Below are 26,269 nucleotides of genomic sequence, written 5' to 3'. Positions count from 1 at the left end.
ATTTTAATGTTAAGCTTTTCAATAGTGCTATATTGTGATTATATACAATGGAAGCTGTAATGAGATTCAATTAATAACTTGCTAGATTAAGCACTTAATAGGATCTTTTTTCTTCTTCTATTTAATCGTGTCTTATTCTCAGAGACTGCCTGGACAAGTTCCTGCAGTTTTCTTGGCAAAGTTTTTCAGAATTGGTTTGTCATTGAGTCCTTTCATAGGACAGTCAGAAAATGGCTGTCCCAAGAATACATACATTCCCAGTTTCTAGCCTTATGCTTTAACCACCACACCAAACTGGCTTTCACATAATAAGATGCTGCATTTTAAAGTTAATAAATCAAATATTCTGCTTAGCATTTTAGCCTAGGAACTCCTAGATTTGAGCTGATTGCTGGCTAGCTAATGTTCCTTCCCAGGCAATGTCCCAAAGATGCTTTTCCAAGCGGCAACTGGACTTTCTGGTTTTTCTTTGAATGTGTTTTGCTTCTCATCCAAGAAGCTTCTTCAGAGATGAAAAAGCTTCTTGGATGAGAAATGAAACATCTTCAAAGAAAAACCAGAAAGCTCAGTTGCCTCTTGAAAAAGCACTTTTGGGACAATCATGACTGAGAATCCTTATAGACTTTCCATGTATTTTCAGTGTAGGTTACCTCTTTTGTGCTGTTTCCAATCAAGGCATTTGAACTTTTATCTTTAGAAAACAACATCTTTGCAATGGCTGTAGCCATGAATAATTAAATACGATCCATTTGTGGCAAATACTGGATAACAAAAAGGATTTCATTATTGAATTTGCTACATGCACATTTTATGAAAAAAAAAAATGTCTATGCAGTTCATGATGAGATAGACCATCTATTCCTAAAAGATATGCACAGATAATATAAGCAAATGCCATACAGGTATCTGCATTCATATTTTTTTAATCCTATAATACTCCAGTATTTTCATTTGAGAATTGAGATGAGAATTATTTTAAGGAATGCATTAGGAATAATTCTGTAAGGTAGAAAATTATTCATGTTCATTTAAGAATGTTAAATGAATGAATAAATAAATATGTGCTTACAAAAATCAAGGTATTTTAGAACTTTTTCTTTAGAAAGAAGAAAAGTTTTAGCTTATTAAAAGTCTGTCAGAATTAATTGGCATTTCTGACACAATTGCTATTTTTCTTAATTAATGTTAGTTAATACATAAACAACATTTCTTTGCAAAATATCTGTGTTGTATGTTTATGCTGATATCAACTTTCTAAGTATATTTTATATTAAATGTTTTTAAATGCTAAATACACAGCTACTTCTTGAGCAATTTCTAGGCATCCATCCAACATCTGGAAAGTACAGCATCACACACTAACTCTTTTATTTCAATATATGATGCATTCTGTATTAAGAATGCTTTATCTTCCAGGAGCAATTATAAAAGCAGTTAGAGAAAGGTTTGAAAATGAAGTAATATCTGCTTTATTCAATGAAACTATAGGACCATCACTTTTAATGTGTGATTAATATGTTACTCTAATAAGAATAAATCATTAGATGTATCATTATAAAAGTTGGCTGCCTGTTTTATGTTAGATTGCATCTCCTTGTTGCTAGTTTTAACCTAGTATTTTAAGTAAGGGTGGCAAATTGTAGGCTGAAACCCACAGGAAGGACATGCTCCTAGGTGCTATCAGCTAAGTACTATCAACATTGTTAATCCTGAAATTAGATTAACACAATCCTGTTGACTCTTTTAACAGGATCATAAAAAGTTGGCTTTATGCCTGGACCTGGGAGTATGATAGAACATAGAACATAGGATATTAGAGTTGGAAGGGACCTTGGAAGTCTTCTGGTCCAACCCCCCTGCTTAAGCAGGAAACCATAAACCATTTCACTTCTGAAAGCAAGCTGTTCCACTAGTTGATTGTTTTCACTGTCAGGAAATTTCTTCGTAGTTCTCTCTCTTTTTAATTAGCTTCCATCCATTGTTCTTCTCTTGCCTTCAGGTGTTTTGGACCCCTCTTGTTTATGGCAGTCCTTCAAATATTGGAACATGCTATCATGTCATCCCTGGTCCTTCTTTTCACTAGACTAGCCAGAGCTAATTCCTGCAACTGTTCATCATGTTTTAGTCTCCAGGTCTCAAATAATCTTTGTTGTTCTTCTCTGCACTTTTTAATAATATTTTTTTTATTTTAATGATCTAATAAAGGCCAAATCTTTATTGACACTTATTTTTTGAAATTCAGCTGCTACATTTTTTATTTTAAATTGTGTATTTTATTGTTTGTATCAATTTTATTGTAAGCCACCCAGAGTCACTTATGTGAGATGAGTGGCTAGATGAGTGGCTATATAAAGATGATGGATGGATGGATGGGTGGATGGATGGGTGGGTGGGTGGGAAAGAAGGCAGGAAGGAATCCTAATTGATTCTAGTCATTTTAAACTTTCAAAAATAAAACTAGTTTTACCCTTATACTGGGATTTAATTATGTTATCAAAGGAATCTTATGTCTAACCTTCAGAAGTAAGCCTCATTATACTCAGTGATATTTAATTCCAAGTAAATATATAAATATATTGATTCCAGAAGGATTATTTATTCCAATGCTTGTTAAAAAAATCTAATTATATTTTGGGAATATAATACTGCTGATGCAACATATTAATGAGGTATGTCTGTGGTTTATCAAGAATACACATTATTTTGACATGGATTGTAGAATTAAGATTAAAAAATGAAGCTATGAGATGTTTTTTTTTTTTTTTTAACATGGCCATATTTTGAAAAAGGAAAGTGCAAATGTAAAATAATTTTAAGGAATAAGCTTTTCATTATTTTTTCATATTTCATATTTGGAATATTGTAATTATTGTTTCTTATTTTAAAGAACCATACCAATATTAACTTTCTGGGAGAAACATTTCATGAGTATTTTCCATAATATAAATTACAGCCTTCTGATTGTATTTGGATATGTCAGTCTACTGGAAAAGTATTATTAGAATTTCATAGCAGCCATGAATTATCTGAGACTTATTATGACTATAATTTCTCTTAAATTACCTTAACTGGGAGTTACATTTGTATTGCATAAGTTAGCCTCTGAAACTTTGCAAAATTAAAATGCACCACCCATTTATTTTAACAGTCCTTGGCAAAAGATGTTATCTAAAATTGTACAAAACACATAGTTAGCTGTAGAAAAATTAGAACTACATTTAATGCTTCAAAAATATTATTCTACAGAAATGGTTTAAAAGTTTTTTATACCTACATTAGATTACCCCGATTGTGTGTCAATATAGATACAGAATAGCATTTATTCACATGTATAACAGCACTGTATGGTTGGTGCCCCAAAGACTGGTCATTTGAGCCTTTAATTTACCTCAAAGTCCAATCATCTATTTCTAAAGCAAGCAACTAAAATTAGAAAACAGAGAAAGACAGGCAGACAGAGAGACCTTGCTAGGATGTGAAATCTGCATTTCATTCACTACTACTTAGTAGAGTTTGACTAAAGACTCCCACAGGTCTGAATAGGTTTGGTAGCCAAATATACTAAGCTATTTGTTACAAAATACAAAGGAAGTTTAATGGTATTCCTGGGCTTCTGTTTCCTTCCAACAGACTCAGTTTCCCTATCAGTTCAATCTTGGCAGATGATCCAAACTTTTTTCAAGTTATTACCTCATTGCTGTTAGGTACGAATAATTTTTTAAAAGAATCTTTATCATGGTTCGGTTCAAGGAAATATTATGATCTGATATTTGAGACTAAGTGAATTATCCAACCATCTGCTGTACTGGTCTTTTTCATCTAAAAAAATCTCCAAAAAAACTCATACTAGGTTTCATACATTTACCGCTTTAGTCTTATAGTTCCCACTAGAAAGAGAAAAACATGAAAGAAGCACTCTTAGAACCAACCACATTTGCTGCTGCATACAATATCAGCAGGTTACTGCAGCTCTTCTGCAGATGCACTAGTTAACTTCCACTTAAACTCTTGCTGTAGTGTGTAGGTAAATGTTGTAAGAGCTGTGGTGGCACAGTGATTAGAATGCAATATTGCAGGCAAACTCTGCCCAAAGCCAGTTCGATTCTGACTGACTCAAGGTTAACTTAGGCTTCCATCCTTCTGATAAGGACCCACGTTGTTGGGGGCAACAGTGCTGATATTTGTAAACTACTCAGATAGTGCTGAAAGCACTATGGGGTGGAATATATCTACATGGTATTGTTTTGCTATAAGAAGTTTTTTGATATCAGTGTCAGAGATGTGAGGCAGGCAGTTTTCATCCTAACCCACCTTTGGTTCTTTCCCTCAAAGTCAAAGCAACTGGTGTCCTGCCATCATTGTAATACCAATAAAAAGCCAATACAATATTTTACCACTTATTTTTAAAGAAAAAATCTTCCAAAGATTTACATACTCATGAATCTCCATATTAAAATCCAAGCTACACCCTGTTAAGCCCAAAGCTTTTTCATGGCATACACTTCTAAAAATAAAATACCTTTTCCATCATATTCTATAATATCTTGTGTAGATGGCATGCAAATTACCAAAGTCAAAGTTGTTCATCTTCACATAAATCAAACTTTCAGAGTTTTGTGCAGTGTATGTCAGATAATCATTCCAAAAAGGGTTTACTAAAGAAACTGTTATAAACAGAATAAAATGTTCTGTTATAAAACAGAATAAAATGTTCAGGCTTCTTTAGATCTATAAATAGTTTCCAAATTTGAGCTATACACATGGGAATCATTATGGGCTATATAAATGAAAACAATGAATATTTTACTCATTTGTGTAGGATTGCTTTAACTAGCCATAATTAAGACCACAGTATACACACACACACACACACACAAACAGACAGTAGCTATACCAGGTTCTCAATCACATAAAATAATAACTGCTCCTGATCTGCAACATGGTCTCCTTGTTTATTGCGGCTTTTATCAGGTTCTTTGTAATTAGTCTTCTGATTGTGTGTTTGTTTCTACCCACAGTAGACTACAGTTGGTCTTGATGCTGAGGTCTATTTAGCAATTACTTTTTCTTTGCTAGAATTTTGTTGCCAAGGCAACCCACCTGCTCACCAGGTGTCAGCACTCAGGCTGTTCAGGAAACTTTTGCTGTCACAAACTTGTGACACTGATCAGATTTTTAAGGAAGATGCCAAAAGTGGCACTATCATGTCAGATTACTCCAGCCACTTAAAAGCTTTAAAAAAAGAGAGAGAGAGGTTTATTATAGGTCAAATTAGTCAACTTCCCACTGCAGGCATTAATTATTAGTGCAATGGCACATGGCAACGCTCATATATTTTGAACATCCAATTTTCCTTAAACTGCAACTACTGGGGAAACTTCACAGACCTCAGAACACAGAATATATTATTAAATTTGCAGCCGTATTATTTCTGGCTGGTATTGGTAGGAAGGCCAAGAGTTAGTTTAGTAGGGATTTATTTCTCTATCTGAACTTAAAACATTTTTCCATAATGCTGTAAAAATAACAGAATTTTTTAAATGTTCTGTTATGAATGCTGATTCTTTGCAGCATTTTTGAACTATTGATAACAAAGTAAAGTGCCAAATGACTTAGGCAGACCCAAAGACTGGAAAACTAAATATCTTTGAGTGTGTGTGTGTGTGTGTGTGTGTGTGTGTGTGTTGCTGAATACATTCTCTGGCTGCAGAATGCTGCCTCTCAGGGGAAGCTAGTTTCCAGGCAGTTCCAGAAATATAACAATGATGGACAACAGTAGTCTGGGAAAAATATCTGTAGCACCTTTCTTCCTCTGTGCTAAATAGAGTGTGTTCTACTTGCCAATAGAGAACTTAATTAGATTCAGACTTCTGGAAATACTACAACCTCTAATGAGCTTTCCTACTTTGACCTTTTGAATTTATTAATGTTGTGAAAATAATTTTTAAGCTACATGCAAGGACATACAATATTCTGAACGTTCAACCATGGAACCTTTGCTATAAAGTTTATGCTATCGAAAAATGAGTAAAAGGCAGCTGTTAAAATGGATAAGAATACCAAATACAGATGCAGAATTACGAAACAATTGTGCTTAGCATTTATGCAGTATTCTGAATCCTTGAGAGAGTGGTGCAGTGGCCTAGAGGTGGAGCTCACCTCACAATCAGGAGGCTGTAAATTTGATCATAGGTAGAGACAGATATTTCTCTTTCTGGACATGATGAGAATATATCTGCTGAATATAACTCTGCATTGGTGACAGGAAGAGCATCCGGCCAGTAATCAATCAGCTCAGTGGTGGGATTCAAAAAAATTTTTACTACTAGTTCTGTGGGCATGGCGTGGTGGACATGGCGTGGCGGGCATGGCAGGGGAAGGATACTGTAAAATCTCCATTCCCTCCCCACCCCACTAACCTGCTTTCCAGCACCATTCTCCTGTGCAGGGCAACAAAAGAAGATCCAGTCGATCAGCTGGGACTCAGGAGGCAGAGAATAGATGGGGGGGCAGTCGGAGGTGGTAATTGCTAGTTCTCCGAACTACTTAAAATTTCCGCTACCGGTTCTCCAGAACTGGTCAGAACCTGCTGAATACCATCTCTGACTCAGCTTCATTCAGTTTGCCAAACTCCACACCACATGGGTTTATGGGGTCATTAAACGATGATGATTCTGAATCCTTGAGAGCTAGTTTGATTCAGTGGTTAAAGAAATTGGAGTTGGGTAACTTTAGGCCAGTCATTATGTCTCAAACCCAGGAAGAAGAGGAAATCCACTTCCAAAAATGAATTTGTCCATGGAGTTATCAGAGAAAACAAAGAAACAAAGAAAAAAACTTCCATCAATTCTAAGCCAACTCTAGACCCAAGACATTTTATTAAATGTGCTTTTTCTCCTGAAATGCATAACTGATGCACAGTTTACTAAGAAAAAGAAAACAAAAATAGTATCCTATTTACTTTCATACCACTCATATTTCCTAAAATCGTTTCAAAATGATCATGAACTTCTTCTCAAGCAGGTTTGACACAGGATAGGATTTAACAAGTTCAGTTGTGATTAGTTTCCTACAGGAAAAACACATTTACAGAGAAGTAAGATATGATGCGGTGGCTAAGACGCTGAGCTTGTTGATCAGAAAGGTTGGCAGTTTGGCAGTTTGAATTTCTAGCACTATATAACAGAGTGAGCTCCCATTACTTGTTCCAGCTTCTGCCAGCCTAGCAGTTCGAAAGCATGTAAAAATGCAAGTAGAAAAATAGGGACCACTTTGGTGGGAAAGTAACAGCGTTCTGTGTGCCTTCAGTGTTTAGTCATGCTAGCCACATGACCACGGAGATGCCTTCGGACATCACTGGCTCTTCAGCTTTGTAACAGAGATGAACACTGCCCCTAGAGCCAGAAACGACTAGCATGCATGTAGTGGGGGGAACCTTTATCTTTACCTTAAGATGTGTATTTTCTTAATCTGTTCTTTTCTCTCCTGGAAGCATATTGTGTTTCTTAGAAAATAAGACAGGGTCTTATTTTCTTTAGACCCCCGAAAAAACGGCTACACCATCTTTTCGAGGGTGTCTTAATTTTCCTTGCCCCTCCACCTTGCTGCTCCTTTAGTGGCTGAAAGGAATGCCTCACATGCACCCTTGCCTCTCCACTGGACTGTTCCTGTAGGGCTGAAAAGAGCTATTCCTCAACCTTAGCACAGACTGAGGGAAGAATGGCAAGCAGGTAAATTCCCCCTCCCCATTTTCCTCCCTTTCTCCAAAAAGCCTCCATTCCAAAACTTCAGCGTTCAGAATGAAAGCTTTTGAGTGAACAGCAGGAAAATGGGGAGGGGAATTTTCCTGCCTATCATCCATTCCTCAAGCTCCCTCTCTCTCCCCATTTTCCTGCCTTTCACAAAAATGGTTCCACTCCAAGCCTTCAGCATATCCCAGGACCCTGCAAGGCTTGTTGTAGCATTGCACATGCAAGCTGAGGTATTGCTGTGAGGTTCATCACATCGGCACAGCCTCTTCAAGCATGACCCTGCAAGGATTGCTGTGCCATTGCACGTGCGAGCGCCGGCACCGCTGCGAGTTTGGGTACACTGGCAAAGCCGTTCATAGCAGGATGCCAGCTGCACCAGTGATGAAGCTCACAGAGGTGCTGCCATTCATGAGTGCAATGCCACAACAAGCCTTTCAGGGTACTGCTCCACAAGGAATGGATAACAGGCAGGAAAATTTCCCTCCCCATTTCATGAAAATGGCTCCACTCTGAGTCTTCAGCGTCTCCTAGGATTGCAGTTCTGAAGGCTCCATTACGAACCTTCAGCATTGCAATCCTGGGATATGCTGAAGGCTTGGAATGCCTCTGCTTCAGCGCAGAATGACTTTTGCCCCTCTGCAGCTGAACAGTTTCCCCCCCCCCATGCCCACACCACCACTCGTGCTAGCCACGCCTATCCCCTGGGCTTATTTTGGGGATAGGGGTTTAGGCCCACCCCCCAAAAAACTTAGGATTGGCATATTATTGGGGTGGGTCGTGTTTTCTGAGAAATACAGTACATATTTTGCAGCTAAGTAGAAAATATTTATGAAGTTCAGAGAACGCAGGGAAACAGAATTTGATACCAACCTCAATGGGTGTTGGCTCCTTCCTTTGTAGCATATTCTCTAGTCCTGGCCCTCTGCAAGTCTCCCAGTTGCTGACATTTTTACCCTCTCGTTTACAGCTGATGGTCTTAAGTATATGCTACTCTATTCCAAACATGATTTTGTGTCTTGGAAGATTAGCATTATAAATCTTGTAAAAAGCTTTAAAAGTCTACAAACTTAGGAAGTTCATCTATAATTAACTCAGTGCATTTAAACAAATGATGATGCTGTGATCAAGGCATGGGATCAAGAATTGTTTCCAGCTCTATTGTTCAAGTAATTTGAAACATGTAAAGATTATAATTATATACGACATCATAGCTAAAACAATTCAAATCCAAGAGAGATTTTCTAATGGATTCCAACACAGTTCTAACCATTCTGGAAATATTTCAAGCTTGAAACAATTTTGGACCATTTTTCATTCAGAATAGAAGTTTCAACTTTGAAAATGTCAAGTCATAAAACATTCCTATGCCTGTTTTAGTAGCTGCCATGACAAAAAAGGGGAGGAGGGAGGAAGGAAATCAGAAAGAGTAGTGCAGCATTTTGAAAGGGAAAGTACATTCCAACTCTTACCTTTAAAATATTGTATTGACACCCAGACTGTGAACATGCTCAATTGGAGAATCTGGTTTATGAGACACCTGGGGGGAGGGGGGAAACAGTGACTGTAAATTATGTATGCCAGAGTTGGCTTCATACAGGGCAGTGGCAGTATGTCACCTCTAATAAATCCTTTGAAAATTTTGAAGTTTGGCTCGAGAATCATGGTTTAATTAGAGCAATTGCAGGAATCCTGACTGAAAAAAATATTTCAATCTCAAATTATTTCACATTAGAAATATTTTGCTCATATCTAAATGACATGTGTATACCTGCTAGAGGTATTATATATTAATATCAAGCAATGTTATGATGTAATTTCCATCTTTGTTTTCATAGTCATTAACTTTTTTATTGCAGAGGAAAGACTTAAGAATGTAATTTTCTTCTCAAGAGGAAATACTCTTTATAATTGGCCTTTCATAGAGATGTCCTGGGGTAATAGTATCAATTAACTGATTGTCTCAACTATCTGCTTAGAATAGGGTGATATACTTATATTCACCTTCTGTGATTCTTCTGGGTGAGGGCCTCCTGATACTGTTTCAGAAGCAGCAGGCATAGTCAAAACATCCTACTTCATTTTTATTAAGCCTCTTCAAGGTTTACATGAGTCATTCACAGAATTTCAAAAGCTTCAACAGTATCAGCTTTATGAGAAACAATAAAAATCCTTCTTTTTTTTTTAAAGGGGGGTTTGAGATTTGTCCTTGAAACATGGTTTAAGTTTTAAAAAAAACAGTATAGTAGATTAGTCTCATCTTCTCAGTAGAGCTCTTAGGAATGTTACATGGGACAGCCTCCCTAAGACATTTTTTTATTATTTTAAAATTTCCTTTTCTAATTAAAGCTTGTAGAATTTCCTTGTCTTTTGTAAATGGAAAGATTCTGCAGTCTGTGATGTGAGCTGTGTAGAATTTTAATTTGAAAACAGTGAATCAGCCCAAACTGATTCAAATTCTGTTGCAATCTTGGAGATCAAGACATGCTTATGCAATCCTCCCTATCTTTACTGCAGCAGCATAATGAATGGCAACAACAGCAGCCCAGGGAGACAGGAAGAAAAGTAATCTCTGACCTATTTTGTTTATCTGCATGCTATCATAAGGTCATGCTGTCACAAGATACAGAAGCACTCAGAGGAAGTCTCCAATTCTGTTCAAATGATTTCTGAAGGGAGTCAGAGGTTACATATAGACATGCAAGACGAACACTTTTGGCCTTTAGCTGATACTAAAGAACTGAATCCCCAAACTCTCCAACAAGATGTTTTACTTTTTGCTTAACAAGAAAGCCCATTCCTGGCTTCATTGCCTGCAGTACATAAGGGTTATGGACAAGAATCAATTCATTTCAAGAAATAAACATCCATTTAATTAACAAAAGTTCATTTCAATAAATAGAATAATAAGAATCATTTAATACTTTATTATGCTTCTGTGTGGCTCCCCTCTCAATGACTCTAATTATTTCAAGAATCGGGGTTTAATGTTTTTTTTTTTAATCTGAGTCCTAATCACTGGGCAATTCTGGGTTGGCCAGGGCCCCCTGTGATAACTTCATTCATAAAGTTATTAGAAGTATAAAAAGAGGTTAAACTATAGTCCTTGGCAATGCTATGTTCCTTGAAGAAAGGATGGAATCAAACAGTAAAAGAATACTGAATTAATATTTATTCTGATAATGGAACAGCAGTATTAATACTTAAGTTTCAATTTTAAAGTATGCCTCAAAAGAAAGCAAAACATGGAATCTTCCTTATATCTTTTGAGAACTCTTACATTGAATGTTCCCAAAATTTTGTGCTTTATCTTTCCTTACTCTTCTCTTTTGCTGTTCAGTCTCTTTTTATCATTCAAATTCATTTCCATTGCTTGAAATAATTTAGAACAGGAAAAATGGCTTAGATCCAGTCAAGGACTGCTCTTAAACTGAAACATTCTCTTTGGAACCTAGTGAAGATCTTTGAATCCAGTGTCTTCCAGGTTTTAACATGATATGCCCTTATTCCTTTTCATGCTGCTTCCTGAATCAATAACATTTCCTACAAGGTTAGAAGGGAACTAATGTCCACTTTTTGTCTCTGAGTTAGAACCCTCCAATCTTGAAGAGATAATTTTAATCTCTTCCATTATCCAAGGGGTAAACCTGAACTTTAATACTGGGAAATTTAATTGCAATATCAGTAATGCCATGGTTCTTATGGTTGTGTAATGAAGCCACTGTAGCATTGTGTTTTATGAGCAGAAAACTGTACACATACCTCATTCTAAATATATGAAGCTAAAGGAAATCTTGGTTTGGACTGTTGCCAGATTGACAAAACCAGTGAGCTGAATTCAGCAGAGTAGATTGATTGGCATCCCACTGACATATAAAGGCATCCTCTCTCTGTATTCACATACAGTGAACACAATTTACCAAGGCAACAACCTATGTTCTTTTCTAGTTCTCTCTTTTGTGTCCCCATTATTCTCAGGGAATGGTCTTTGAATCATGAGTCAAAAGTTCATGCCTTATTTTTTCAAAGTCACAACAGCAGGGGTATTTTCCTTTACCATTTCTACAAGCAATAGCTAGAGGAAATAATTGAATATATATGCTTGTGTGAGAAGACAAGTCTAGTAGTATTTCAAATACAGTTGATAGTTTGGACATTTTTAAATGGAAGGCGTGTCTCACTTACACAAAGTTTTAATAATTATATTCAGAAAAAAATACCATTATTGCTCTGAAAATGTCAGAGCAAAATTTTAACTCCTGCTGATTCTACCTGTGTTGTTTTTTGCTATTAGTGTTTCAGAATTTGCTTGCCACAAATTTATTTCAAGATGGGTTTTTTTTTCCTGTCCAGCCAACAGTCCTGGAAATTTCCAGCCAATTTGCTGTGTATACACTAACCAGACTGCTTAGCTTTCTGTGATAAAGCAATGTAAGCCACGTAAGTATTGGCACCTTCTCTTCCCCTTTGTATTATAGGAAATATTGAATGACCTAAAGCAGGGCTTTCAAAAGGTAGTAGAACTTCATTTTTAAAAAAAGAAAAAATCCTGGAATGGTCATTCAAGAGGGTGAGAAAAATGGAACTTCTAAAGCAGGGGTGTCCAACCTTGGCAACTTTAAGACTTGTGGACTTCAACTCCCAGAATTCCTCAGCCAGCTTTGCTGGCTGAGGAATTCTGGGAGTTGAAGTCCACAAGTCTTAAAGTTGCCAAGGTTGGACACCCCTGTTCTAAAGGATAGGTGAGAAGCCTTGCTCTTTTCCAGAACCTTATTAATTAAAGGGAACAAGCAAATTGTCGATACAAGGGATAAAGGGAATAAGTCTCCAAATGGTTATTGTTGTTTCTTGGCTTTAGTCCTTTGCAGATCCTTACTGCTCTATGGAAACTTTCTACAACAAACTAAAGAAAAACAAAACAAAACACAACACAACCTTCTACAAAGGCTAAAACTTTTCTTGATCCTCATTCCCCTGCAGATAGTTTTCCCCTCTGTCTCCTGTGGAAACTTAGAATTCTGTAGAACCCATTTGAAGAATCCTGACCTGAAGCATTTAGCCCTTGTGATCAAGGCCGAAACAAACTCCTTTCTGTGCAATCTTCATTTGCTGATAATTTTCATTGAATTAAAATTAAGCAATTTTGAAACTGAGTAAGGCAGAGAGGCTGAGTGTAAAAGAGAACTACTTATTTAAAAAGTGGAATATAAACCTCATCCAACCCACCATCACCATCACTCAAAACTAGGCACACACGCCCCTAACTACCTCAATTCCAACTACAACTGGCCTTAAATGCAAGCTACTCAATGCAAGTAGCCTTGTGAATAAAATACCTGAATTTCTCTTCTTACTAAATACAGCTAAATTCAACATCATATTTGTCTGTGAAACATGGCTCAGTGCATCTCACCCTGACTCCATTACCTCAGTAAGAGACTATCATGTTTACCGATCCAATCGTGAAATCCGTAGAGGAGGTGGTGTTGCTATCTTCTATAAAAAGTCCTTACATCTAAAAAACATCCAAGTTACCCAAGAGCTTGCTCTTCCTGAGACCATCGTCTGTGAACTGTCCTTAAATATCACATTTCGATTCTTACTATGTTACAGAGCCCCTGATTATGACATCGAACATGTAAACAAGCTAAATTCACTACTAACATGGGCAACATCCTGCCCACACGCTTTTATCTTTATTGGTGACTTCAATCTACCTCACATTAACTGGACCCTAAACGAATGTAAAACTGAACCCATACATGCAACCTTCTACAATGCTGTAAGAAACCTGGGACTGGAACAACTAGTAACCAACAATACTAGACTTAACAACTGCCTCAATCTCATCTTCTGCAATGGTTTGAATTCAATTTACGGAATACAAATTAAATAACCCTTTTCCAACAGTGACCACAGCATGATTGACTTTTGTCTCAACATACGTCCACACAAAAAACAACACAACGATGTGATCCCCAATTATAACTTCAAAAAAGGCAACTATGATCTTATAGACAATGATCTCTCATCCCTTGATTGGCAATTTCTATTCACTGAATGCAATACTGTTGAAGACCATTACAACATATTTTTACTTGAAGTCAAAAGAGTCATCAAACTATATGTACCAATAACAACTCCAAAAACCAGAAAAAACAGATTACCCATAATAATAAGGAAGCTTCAATCCAAAAAGAGATCATTTTGGCGGAAAAACAAATCTGGTCACGTTGGCAACTTCAAAAGCCAATACAAAAATTTATGCCACCAGATAAAGACTGAATGCACCAATTATCACATTAAACAAGAGGAAAACCTTCTACGCACCAATTCCACCCATGCTTTCTACAATTTTGTAAACAACAAACTAAAAGACTCAAGGTCCATCCCACCCCTGAAAGGACCTAATGGTAAAGACTGCAACAACGACACTATTAAAGCCAACCTCTTTAACACATTCTTTGGGTCAGTATTTGTAAACAGCAAGGGATCATGCCCAGTATTTCCTAGCCGAACCACAGACAACTACAATACAACCACATACAACTACAAATACAATACAGTACAACCATAGACAACCACAACTACAATACATATCGATTTTACAGTAGACAATGTTGAAAAAGCACTACGCAATCTAAAACCATCTCTATCTATTGAACCCGGACGGAATATGTGTCTACTTCTTAAAAAAGCTATCCACTGCCATAGCTGAACCTCTAAGCATAATCTTCGAAAAATCTTTCAGGACCAGCTCCTTGCCAAAACTATGGTCACAAGCCACAGTCATCCCCATCTTCAAAAAAGGGAGACCCCAGCCTAGTTGAAAATTACAGACCAATCTCTTTATGCTGCGTCACCTGTAGAGTCATGGAATCAATTATTAACCAATCCATTATCCTCCACTTTGACACAAACAACCTACTCTCTAATAAACAATTTGGTTTAAAAAAAAAACTATCCTGCAATCTGCAATTCTTACACTGTGAAAAAATATGGACTACACAAGTCGATCAAGGCAAAACAATAGACAAAATCTACATAGACTTCTGTAAAGCCTTTGATTCAGTGGTACATGACAAACTACTCCTAAAGCTAAAATATTATGGTATCTCTGGACACCTGCATAACTGGATAGAGGCATTCCTATCAAACAGACAACAAGTGGTCAAAATTAGGAGCGTCCTATCAAATTCTGTACCTGTCAACAGTGGTGTCCCCCAAGGCAGTGTTCCAGGACCAACTCTCTTCATACTCTACATAAATGACCTCTGTGATCATATTAAGAGCAACTGCATTCTCTTCGCTGACAATATAAAGCTATTCAACAGCACAGACAATACTGCTACCCTTAAAAAAGACCTCAACTATGTATCAGAATGGTCAAAGAAATGGCAACTTCAAATCTCAACAAATAAATGCTCTGTCTTACATATTGGCAAATATATATATATCAGAAAATAAAATACAGGCTGAATAGTCAAGACCTTGTTGATGATCCAAACTCTGTCAAGGATCTTGGAGTACTCATCTCTAATGATCTAAGTGCTAGAGCCCACTGTAACTACATAGCCAAAAAGGCATCAAGAGTTGTTAACCTAATCTTACGTAGCTTTTTCTCTGGTAATATTACACTACTAATTAGAGCATACAAAACATTTGCTAGACCAATACTCGAATACAGCTCATCAGTCTGGAACCCACATTACGTATCCAGGAGTAGGATTCAATTTTTTTAACAACCGGTTCTGTGGGCATGGCTTAGTTTGTGGGCATGGCTTGGTGGTAATGTGACTGGCTAGGAGGGGCCAACTCAACATCACTCACATCTAGGCACACATTTCCTTGTCTAGCCTCTCATGACTGTGGGGATGCTGCAACAGTTGTAAGTGTAAAAAATGGTTATAAGTCACTTTTTTCAGTGCCATTGTAACTTTGAATGGTCACTCCACACAAGCAAAGTACCAGCAAAGGAGGGGGAAAAAAACTCCAGAGACGTTCCTAAGAGAGGAAGTCTAGTCCTGCCAAGAATGTAATAAGGATTAACGGAGAGGCAGTTTCTGTAAGCAACACCAGAATGTTTCCTTCCTGCCTTCCTTACAGGATTAGGCCAGTAATTTCTTCTAACAATCAGTTCTCTGAACTGCTTAGAATGTTAACAACTGGTTCTAGCGAAGAGGTGCAAACTGGTAGAATCCTACCCCTGTACGTATCTGATATTAACACAGTTGAGAAAGTCCAGAAATATTTCACAAGAAGAGTTCTCCACTCCTCTACTTGTTGCAGAATACCTTATGCCACCAGACCTGAAATTCTAGACCTAGAAAACCTAGAACTATGCTGCCTTTGGTCCAATCTTAGTATATAAATCATACATTGCAATGTCCTACCTGTCAATGAATATTTCAGCTTCAACCATAACAAAACAAGAGCAAACAATAAATACAAACTCAAGGTTAATCACATCAAACTTGATTATAGGAAATACAACTTCAGCAACAGAGTGGTCAATGTCTTGAATACTCTACCTGACTCTGTGGTTTCTTCCCCAAACCCCAAAAACTTTAATCTTAGACTTTCTACTATTGACCTCACCTCTTTTCTAAGAGGTCTGTAGGGGGTGTGCATAAGTATGCCAACGTGCCTACTGTCCCTGTCCTATTGTTTCTTTTGTTTTTCTTATATGTATCCATGTATTTATAACTATCTTTTTACTTATACCTATTATCTTGTAAGCAATTAACAAACCAAATAAAATAAAAATAAATAAAATAAAATAAATGTTAGTGTGTTAGTGTATATGTGTGTGTGTTTACTAGAGTCATTCCCACTTCCTGTTTTGGCTATATTCAATTTGTCTTTTGCTACCCACAAATATATCCCAACTTTTACATTCCTTGATTCCAAAAAGTTGTGCGCCCATGAACTAAAGATACTTCAAGCCCAGAGGCATTACTTGCTTCCAGTAAAGCCTAAATAATGGAAACCTGGCTCAGTGTAGAAAATCCATTAATCATGCAAGGATACAGTGGGGAGCTTTTAATTTTTTTTAAATTGAATTCATTTCTATGGTACACAGTTGCTTTTGTGAAGAATACAGCATGGGAATTTCAGTTCAAAGAATCTGTCTGATTCTCATTTGCATCAGTGGAGGCAATAGAAGGGGGAGAAATGACCTTATTCTCTCTATTGCATTGCTACAGCACATGGTTGCAACACAGTATGATGCTGGCAAATCTTGAGTCTCAATGCAGAGTTACTAAAGATTGTGATAATTTACAAAATACAAGGCTTATTATTCCCTCTGAAGTTTATGGTATCAGCCTGTAAGAAACAAAGTCATCCACTGTTTCAGTCAGTGATTGCAATTGTTCTATTCCTTTTTTTTTTATAAATTATTGTCATTGCTAGCAGGATGCCTATTTGCTTTTTTGCTGGGAAAGAAAATTCATTACCAAGAGTAGCTTTTTAGATGCAAATCTAATTCCCAGGGAATCACTTTGATTTTCCGTGCTAATGATGGTAATGCAAGTTTCTCCCAACTATTACTTTCAGTTTGGACTAATACCCCTCAGCTCTGAAGATATCACCAATTTAATGACTATCTGGAAATCCCAAGTCCTCTCAAGCAAATGATAAATATTACCTGTCAATCCCTTCCACTGAATAAACACACTTTTATCTGCATTAATCACATTTGGCAGGAACTATTCAAGCCTGCTAGCAACAATCTTGGTGAACAATTTGGTATTATTGCTTAATAATGAAGTGGAACCGTATTAAAACACATAGATACACATGCAATCTGAGAGATCCTTCTTTCTTTCTTTTTTTTAAAACAAATTTTATTAATTTTTAAAAGCATACAAAACATACAAGATAAACATAAAACCTTTTTTCTAAAAATTTCTAAAAATTATTTGAAAGTTTTACAATATTAACACATTTCCTTACAATCACATATTTTCCCTTTCTAACTTGCTTTATTTTCTTCTATCTTTCTCTCCATTGTCCTTTTCTAACCTTTCTCCAAGGTTTTATTAGCTCATTCAAACATAAACACATAAGAACACAAAACATATAAACATAAAAAAAAACATCTTTTCTGAAAGTTGCTTAATCCCGGGTCAAAACTCTTTGTACAGACACCAACTCAAATTCATATTCATTTTATATGCCATTCCATATCTTATTACCATTTTCAATTTTTTATATAGCTTCTTCTCTCTCTTAGATTCTCTTAATTTTATTTTATTTATCTCATCTCAATTCAAATCATAATATTTATTATTCTTTGTCTGTTTATTTCCAGCTATCGTTTTATCTTTCTTCTTAAAAAAAAAAAAAGCTTCTCCTGTACACTAATTGGAGTATGACGCCTTTACCTCTTTCCCCTACATTTATAATACTTAATATAAAATACCTAACTTACATTGGGATTCTATTTGGTACATTCTAAATAATCCTTATTTCATGAAATGTTCCCCTTTTCTTAAGACAAATTTCACTAAGTTATATTAAACATTTTATCACACTTTAAATTACACATTATTTCCAACTTTCTAAAATTATTTCTAAATACAAATTTAAAAAACAATCTTATGTACCTTTAGAATCCCTTTATCAATAAAGTTTACCCATTATCTCTAAGAAACTTTTGTTTCTTTACATCTTGCTCTCTACTATTGAGGCTTCTCGTCCCCTTTCTCCCTTGCTTATTCTTCTCTCTGTCCTCTTTACCCCTTTGCCTCTCCACCTCCCTTTTTCTCTGCTTTCCTCCTTTCTGTTGTCTTCTAACATAATATCTCTTTTTCATCTTGTTTCTCTCGTTTTTGATTGCTTTTATAGGTCTTAAAGTCTCTTTTTCCTTTTTCTCTTTCTCCTTTCCTTCCCCAGCCAAAGTCACTTGTTCATCAAAAATGGCTTCTTCTTTATCCCAGTCGTCCTGTTGTCCATTCAATTTTACATAAGTGTAGACCGCCATTTCTAAATACTGAAAAACAGTATCAAAAACGTCCTTCCCTTCTTGCTTTTCTTTTTCATATTTTTGATATAAAAGTTTCAATCTGTCCACAAGTAATGCCATTATAAAGAGAAAAAGTTTTCCCAAGCAACCACCCAAGTGCTTTTAATCAGAGATAATTCTCAAAAGTGGTAAAATCACCAAGCAATCCAAGTAGGTTAATTCTTTTAAGCACTTTCTCCTTTATTTTCTCTTTCTGGGATTGGAGTTTGATCACAAAGTTCCATTTAATATATATCTCTCAGAAGCCTTATTAGTATTTATAGCTCTTTAAAAATCCAGGCAGTCTTCTCCTTATTTTCAAATTCTAATCCAATTTTTCCCTCTCCCTTCCCACTCACAGCAAAAAAAATTTTTTTTAAGTCTTTAAAAAAAAAAACATTCAGAAATCCTTATCTCTTCAGTATTTAATTACCTAGATTTTCAGATTTCTCTTGTTGTTCCATCCGCTGTCACGTTAGGAAGGAGAGTGAAGGAAGAAAAAAAAAAAAACGTTCTCTTTTAGAATTCTGTGCACCGCTTGTAACTCTCTCTGGAAACAATGTAGCAACTTCTCTGTAGCAATTTTCAAGCCCCAGGAAACTTTCTTATCCCTTGGCAACTTTATCCCGGTCCAGAAACAACTCTCACGATTTCCCTGATTTTCTTCCTCCTGCACAATCTTATCCGTTTGCAGGTTTCTTCATGGCGGCCATTGCTGACCGCCGCTCCTCCGCCTCGGGAAAAGGGGGTTTTGCTGGCTGGGGAGGGGGTCTGCGACACCCCCTACCCCCTTTCCAGATCCCCCCTATCTTCAGCTGCCCCTGCAGGGCAGCTATATCCCCCAGATCCAAACGGATCGGGGGAACCTTGGCAGTGAGCTCGGCAGGGATCGCGCTGGATCGCAAATCCCTGCAGCTGCCGAAGCCTCGCAAACCGGAAGCCAGAGATCCTTCTTTCTTTGATACCAAATCAATGTATCAATTATAAAATCCCATCAAGTGAACAGATTCGCCATAGAATTGGTTTTGAGGAAAATATCCAAAGCTAGCAAAAATCCATGTTCTGAATATTGACTTAGAGGCTTCTAAACAAAAATTTTACCCTTTAAAACAACCTGTGTTTTATTTATAGCCTTATTTGTTAAAACGCAAAATAATCTGTCTTCTTGTGCAGAATCATAATCCAATATCTTTTTCAAAAATCTACAAGATATTATTGGTTATGCTGAATTCAACATTATGAATGTCCTTCCCAGGCAAGCTTATCTGATACTTATATTATGGTCTTTCAGCTTCCATTAAGCTATCTTAGGTCTCATAGGAGCAGAGAGGCTTCCTGGTTATTTCTCCTCCATTCCATGTTATTATGAGTAAAATGAAGTCTGATGATCATATCAGACTGCTTTTTAGAATGAAACAAATCAAGATTTGATCTGAACTGAATTTAAATTTGCTTAGTTATAACTCATTCCGATTGAAGAATAGGGAAGATGAAGAAGAAGAAGAAGAAGAAGAAGAAGAAGAAGAAGAAGAAGAAGAAGAAGAAGAAGAAGAAGAAGAAGAAGAAGAAGAAGAAGAAGAAGAAGAAGAAGAAGAAGAAGAAGAAGAAGAAGAAGAAGAAGAAGAAGAAGAAGAAGAAGAAGAAGAAGAAGAAGAAGAAGAAGATGATTTTATGGTCTATGTTTTGCATTCTTGATTTGTAATTTTCTGATGTATGATTAATCTGGTGTACCGTATTATCCTATTTAAATTACTTTGCATTTTTTCTCAATTACTAAGGAGAGAAATTAAACATAACTGTTAGGAAAATTATTTTTATGCTAATATATTTAATACACTTTTATATGTATCCTCTATATAACTATACATAAAAGATTTTAGAAATCACTTTAAAATGAATTGGTATTTGTTAGGATTGGCTTTTTCATTCTTCAAAATAGATAATTATTCCAGTGCCTGGAAGTGTTTTATGAATAATTATGATTGTGATTTTCCATTTCTGTTCAGATAAATTCATGAACATTCTAATTAGATAAAGAATCTTCTATCTATATCTACTTTATCTGTGTCTGTATCACTATTGCAGTGATAGAGGGACAGTTCCAAATCATCACATGCAGAGGTGGTATTCAGCAGGTTCTGACCAGTTCTGAAGAACCGGTAGCGGAAATTTTGAGTATTTCAGAGAACTGGCGAATACCACCTCTGACTGGAGATTTTACAGTATCCTTCCCCTGCCACGGCCACCAAGCCATGCCCACAGAACCGGTAGTAAAAAAAAATTGAATCCCACCACTGATCACATGGCTCATTTCAGAAGAGAAAGAATGAAATGAATGTATTTGTCAACTGACAATATATTGTTTCACAGTAAACTAACAAAGAATCTACAAATTAATCTATCAGTATAAATCTCCAATTCGTCTTTTCCACATTCCCACTCTATGACATTTCCATTTTTTATTTTTAATCTATATCTCTGTATAGTTTTTTGCCCCAGGTATAGAGCAACATGAATTTTAAAGAAAACTTTTGGTAGTTGGCCAATACTCAGTGCCATGAAGACCACCATTAGCATTAGATGTGTTGAGTGTTAGCTGGTCACTAAAAGAGCTGAACACCCTTTACATGCCATGCTCTGCTCATTATTTGGCTTTTTCCTTTTTGACCATAACATACATATCAGCAGCAGATGACCATTCCACCAATATCACAGAATGTGGGGGAAATGCCTATGATAGTATGGCCAAGTTACATGACCAGCACCCGATGTGATCACATTCACTGCTACACTTTAATATTGATGGCAAATGCCTGGAAGATCAGATCAAATCAAAGGTTGCAGGACACATGACACATGAAAACCATCCAGTTGGAGTTAGTTGCTGCATTTGATTACATCGAATAGCATTCATTGAACTGAAAAATGAATCCTGCATTCTTAGGAAAATGCTAAAATGATGATTATTAGTTCTTCACTAGGTCACTTTAAATCATAACAGATTACAGCCTTATTTCTTATTTATATGCATTATGCTTGACATGACTCCTGTCGTGAAATACAACTAGGTAGCCTAAGGAAAATTTCAGTCAGTCTGTTATAATGTCTTTGCACCAATAATAAGTTATTTCACTCTTCATGATAATTCAATTTATTGAAATTTTAGATTTTTAATTAAAAAAATAGAAATTATGGAAAGAAATAATATGGATCAAATCTGAAATAGTAGCTTGGCAAGAGTTTCTGTTCTACTAGTTGCTAATCTACTAGCACTCCTAGATTCTTACACAAATGCAGAATATTACTGTTCTCACAGATATATATCATCCTGAATGTTCCAGAACAGTTAATTATAATGTTGACTTCATGTATTAAGTTTTCCTAGCTTGACATTTTATGCAAATTTCATAAGTATCCCTTCCATTCCATCTTCTGGGTTTTACAAATATGTTGAATAGCACTGGGAAGAATAGACCATAAGGAACTCCACTCAACACTCTGGGATAATACAAAATCAATTGCAAGCACCTGTTCAGTACAGCTATTCAACAGTTGTGAATTCATCAGGTTACAGAACCATCCAGTTCATATTTGTCTATTTGACCATAAGGAAATCATGAAATATCTTGCCAAGCGTTTTACTGTCATTACAATATATTCACAGCATTCCTTTGTTTCCACTAACAGTTAGCATGTTGGTTTAAAAAAAATTAGTCTGACATAATTTATTATTGATTAATCCATGCTCATGCTAGTAATCTCAACATGCTTTTTTAAATACTTAGAGATATTCTACTTGAAAATTGGTTCTACTGCCTTACCAAAAGAAATGCATTTAAGTTATGTCCCAAAGATACTTTTTCAAAGGCCAAATGGACTTTGTTTTTCCTTGAAGATGTTTCATTTCTCATCCAAGAACCTTCTTTAGTTCTGACTGAATGGTAAAGGATAGAAGGATTTATATTCCTTGCAGTTATCTAGTTGTTAGCACTGTTTCTGAGAGTCATTGAGGCCACTTGGAAGTTTATTTGTGCCCTTAGGGTCACCTAAATAGTGCAAATGGGTGTGAACCCTTCTTGGAACTGCTAAAAGGACAGTGTTGTAAACAGGAGATAAGTGGTGCCATATTCCTCCTCCTCTGCTGAGATATTAATGTAAATGGCCTCTTTGACCCCTCATTCAAACCAGTGGTCCCCTCTGTCCAGCATGTGGACTTTGTTGTCCACCTATTTGTCTTAGACAGATGGAAAAGAATGACTTCTTTCCATAATGTCCATTATCATTGAAGATATTCATGTATCTTCATGTAATTGTGAAGTATGTATTTTAATAATCTGTATTTTGAGGCATATTTTTATCCTTTGTCATACGAATTAAGAACTACAGTGTATTGTATTTATCTGTGTAATAACACCGTATCACTTATTTTTGATCCCTTAAAGATTGAATACAGTGATTTAATCAGTCAGGAGAAGTTATGGTTGAATAAGAAATATGTGCACACTTTTTGCATTATTGAAATGAAAATGGCAAATGATTGACGAGCTACATCCCTATGACCAACCTTTACACTTCAGTCCAGGTTTAGGTGGATCTGCTCCATTTCATCTGTAAAGAACAATACAAAATGCTTACAGTAAGCCAGAGTTAATTCAGGTCTCATCTGCAACATAGTGAAGGAAATTCACTATGTGAAAAGCAAAACTATGCTTTTCAGTGCAGACACAACAAAGGCAGAGAAATTAAATACATTACTCTAGCTTCAGTGTCATAGAATAAACAGTCTGATCACTGATAGTTCCTAAAAGTTCTTCCACTTGTATGCCACTATTAATATATTTGCTGCGACTGTTTTCCAGTTCAGTTTACAAATTCAAACAATTTGCAGATTTCCTAATATATATATATACTAATTGCATAAAACCCCAGCATATACATACATAGTAATACATAATATTCTACATTTTAATGTATTTAATATAATATTTAATTTGTTTGCAATATATTCTAATCCACATAACAGGCTTGGAAGCTGCAGAATAAATGTATTCATCAAAACCTTCAATCCATTGTAAATTATCCCTCACATCCCTTATCTTTGCAAATGTAAAGGTATACAAATTTCTAAAAGAGTCATTTTGATCTTAAATAATCATTCCTGTCACTTTTTTTATGATTCTGTGACAGAAAAGACTGTTGGCAGAGACAGTATTGCCCATTGCCAAGGCCCTGTTTAGGAATTCCTTTCTTATGGCAAATTGTGAAAAAAGTTATGATGTCAAGGCTGGAGAATACTTATATAAATTACTATCTTTTTCCAATGCAAAGTTTTTGGATCTTAGAATGGAAAAAAAGAAATGCTGCTACTCCAAGATTGTGCTGTTTACAGCTCTGCAATACTCTGCCCTATTCATGAACGAAATTAAGTTGTTTAAAATATATTTGCATGCACATACATATTGACATATATCGTTCATATTGGGTGAACAATTTACAGGACAAAGACTGCATATGTCCTCATCCCACTTGTTTAGAATCTGCAACAGATTTTTTTATTTTTACATTTATTTTACTTTTCAATGTTTTCCTTTCAATTCCATTTCTTTTTAACTTTTGTACCAAGAAAAATTTGTAAATAGTAAAATGACTATGGAGATTTTCAGTAATCCAGGTCATGGTTGTTCCAAAGGTGCTTTTTTCAAGAGGAACAGCTCTGAACTGAAGAACCTTCTTGGATGAGAAGCAAAATGTCTTCAAAGAAAAACCAGAGTCCAGTTGCCTCTTTAAAAAAGCACCTTTGGGATAAATAGTAGAATATGTTTCATAAGATCTTGTATTGTCAGTTTCTTATGCTACAGAATAGTGACAATAGGATATGTTACATTACTTTTGAAGTCCATTCCAATGCTGTAATTATTTTAGATTAAGAATTTTCTAAATATCTATCCTACAAAGTTGTTTTTGCAAATGTCTGATCAGTGGGAATCTGTTTCTTTTTATAGTTTACTGTAGGCAATAATTTACAAAAAGTGAAGTCATTACTGAAGCAGACTGCTCTAAGTTTCAATCAGAATTTATGTCAGATAAAAGATAATTGTAAAAAATCCACTTGTATAAAGAAAAAGATCCAAAACTTTTTAAAAGGTTAGTGTAAATAACATGAAGCTATTTAATATTTTATTTTATTTGCAAAGATTAAAGGGTTTATCACCTCTCAGGTTGTATCAAGTTACTTAGAATTTTATGCTTAAAACTGATAGCAGTGTAAGTTCTATGAAGGTATGCATGTATGTGTACTCAAAATATTAACAGAATTTAACTCCCTAAATATTACTTCATGGAATTTATAAGATCAACAGGAAGTAAACATCTCACAAAAATATAGCAAATCCCACATGTAAGGCTGCAAGGAAACTGCATGAATATAATCAACAAGAATCCAGCTTCACTGGAGGGCATTTTGCTTTACATATAGTGTAATCCTGAGTCTGCATCTGTTCATTTTATTTGCATCTATCCCTGCTCAAATAAGATGAGGGATAAAATTGGTGTAATCTGATAATAGCACTGTGAGACAGATCAAGCTGATGAGGCCAACCAGCATTTGAACTGCCACCTTGCACAGGTGGATTTAGATGGATTTGAAACAGAGACGCACAATTGTAGAAGTGGAATTTATTTTAGTCACAGAAAAAAAAAGTAACGTTATGTCCCCTGGCTGCGGATCTTACGTTATGATGGCATCAGGATAGAACATAGGTGTTAATGGAGAGACTGAAAATAGCACAGGTACAGGCTGGCTTTATCATATATTCTAAGGTTTAGTTTCAATAAAATATTTTACTACAATTTAGTTATAAATTAGTTATAGTTTAGTTATAAAGGACCTGAGCAGCTTACAAGAAAATATAAATCTTTCTGACATATAATATTTTTAAATTGTTTAAATTTATGCAACAGTAGAACTGAATGCTAAAACTTTTAAATTTCTAAAAAGTCCTGGATAAAGTTACAATTTATTTATTTAATAAAATTTATACTGCCAACTATTAATATATTAAATTTGAATGCCATCCAATTCTCAACAACTTTGGGCATAGCAATCAAACAAAGAAATTAAAATTTATAAAAGGTAAAAGATGATTAAAATGACAGTGTTGATGCAATGAAGAAAGGCATCTCACTACCTTTGCCAAAGGTCTGGATGAAGACTGAGTTCTTCATTGGTCTTCTGAACAACAGCAAATTGGGGATTATCTGTAGATTTTAAACCTTTCCGTCAAGTCTAATTGCAATTTATTCTACAATATAGGGAGTGGGATAATTTTATGTTAATATTATTTCATTCTGAGGAATGAAGATTCTCCACTAAAGATCTAAGATTGTGAAGTAGAATATCCAAAAGTATTATTTTGGTTTTGTAAGTACTTTCTGCCTAACTCATTAAGCTTTTATGTACTAAGGACAATTGGCTTGAAAAATTTCTAGAAACCAATCCAGCTGTTTCAGAACT

Source organism: Notechis scutatus, chromosome 5 (genome assembly GCF_049901735.1).
Source record: "Notechis scutatus isolate UNSWTSFEM ecotype Mainland chromosome 5, rNotScu1.2, whole genome shotgun sequence".
NCBI lineage: Eukaryota > Metazoa > Chordata > Lepidosauria > Squamata > Elapidae > Notechis > Notechis scutatus.
The sequence above is the reverse complement of the archived record's forward strand: the minus strand, read 5'-3'. Positions refer to the sequence as shown.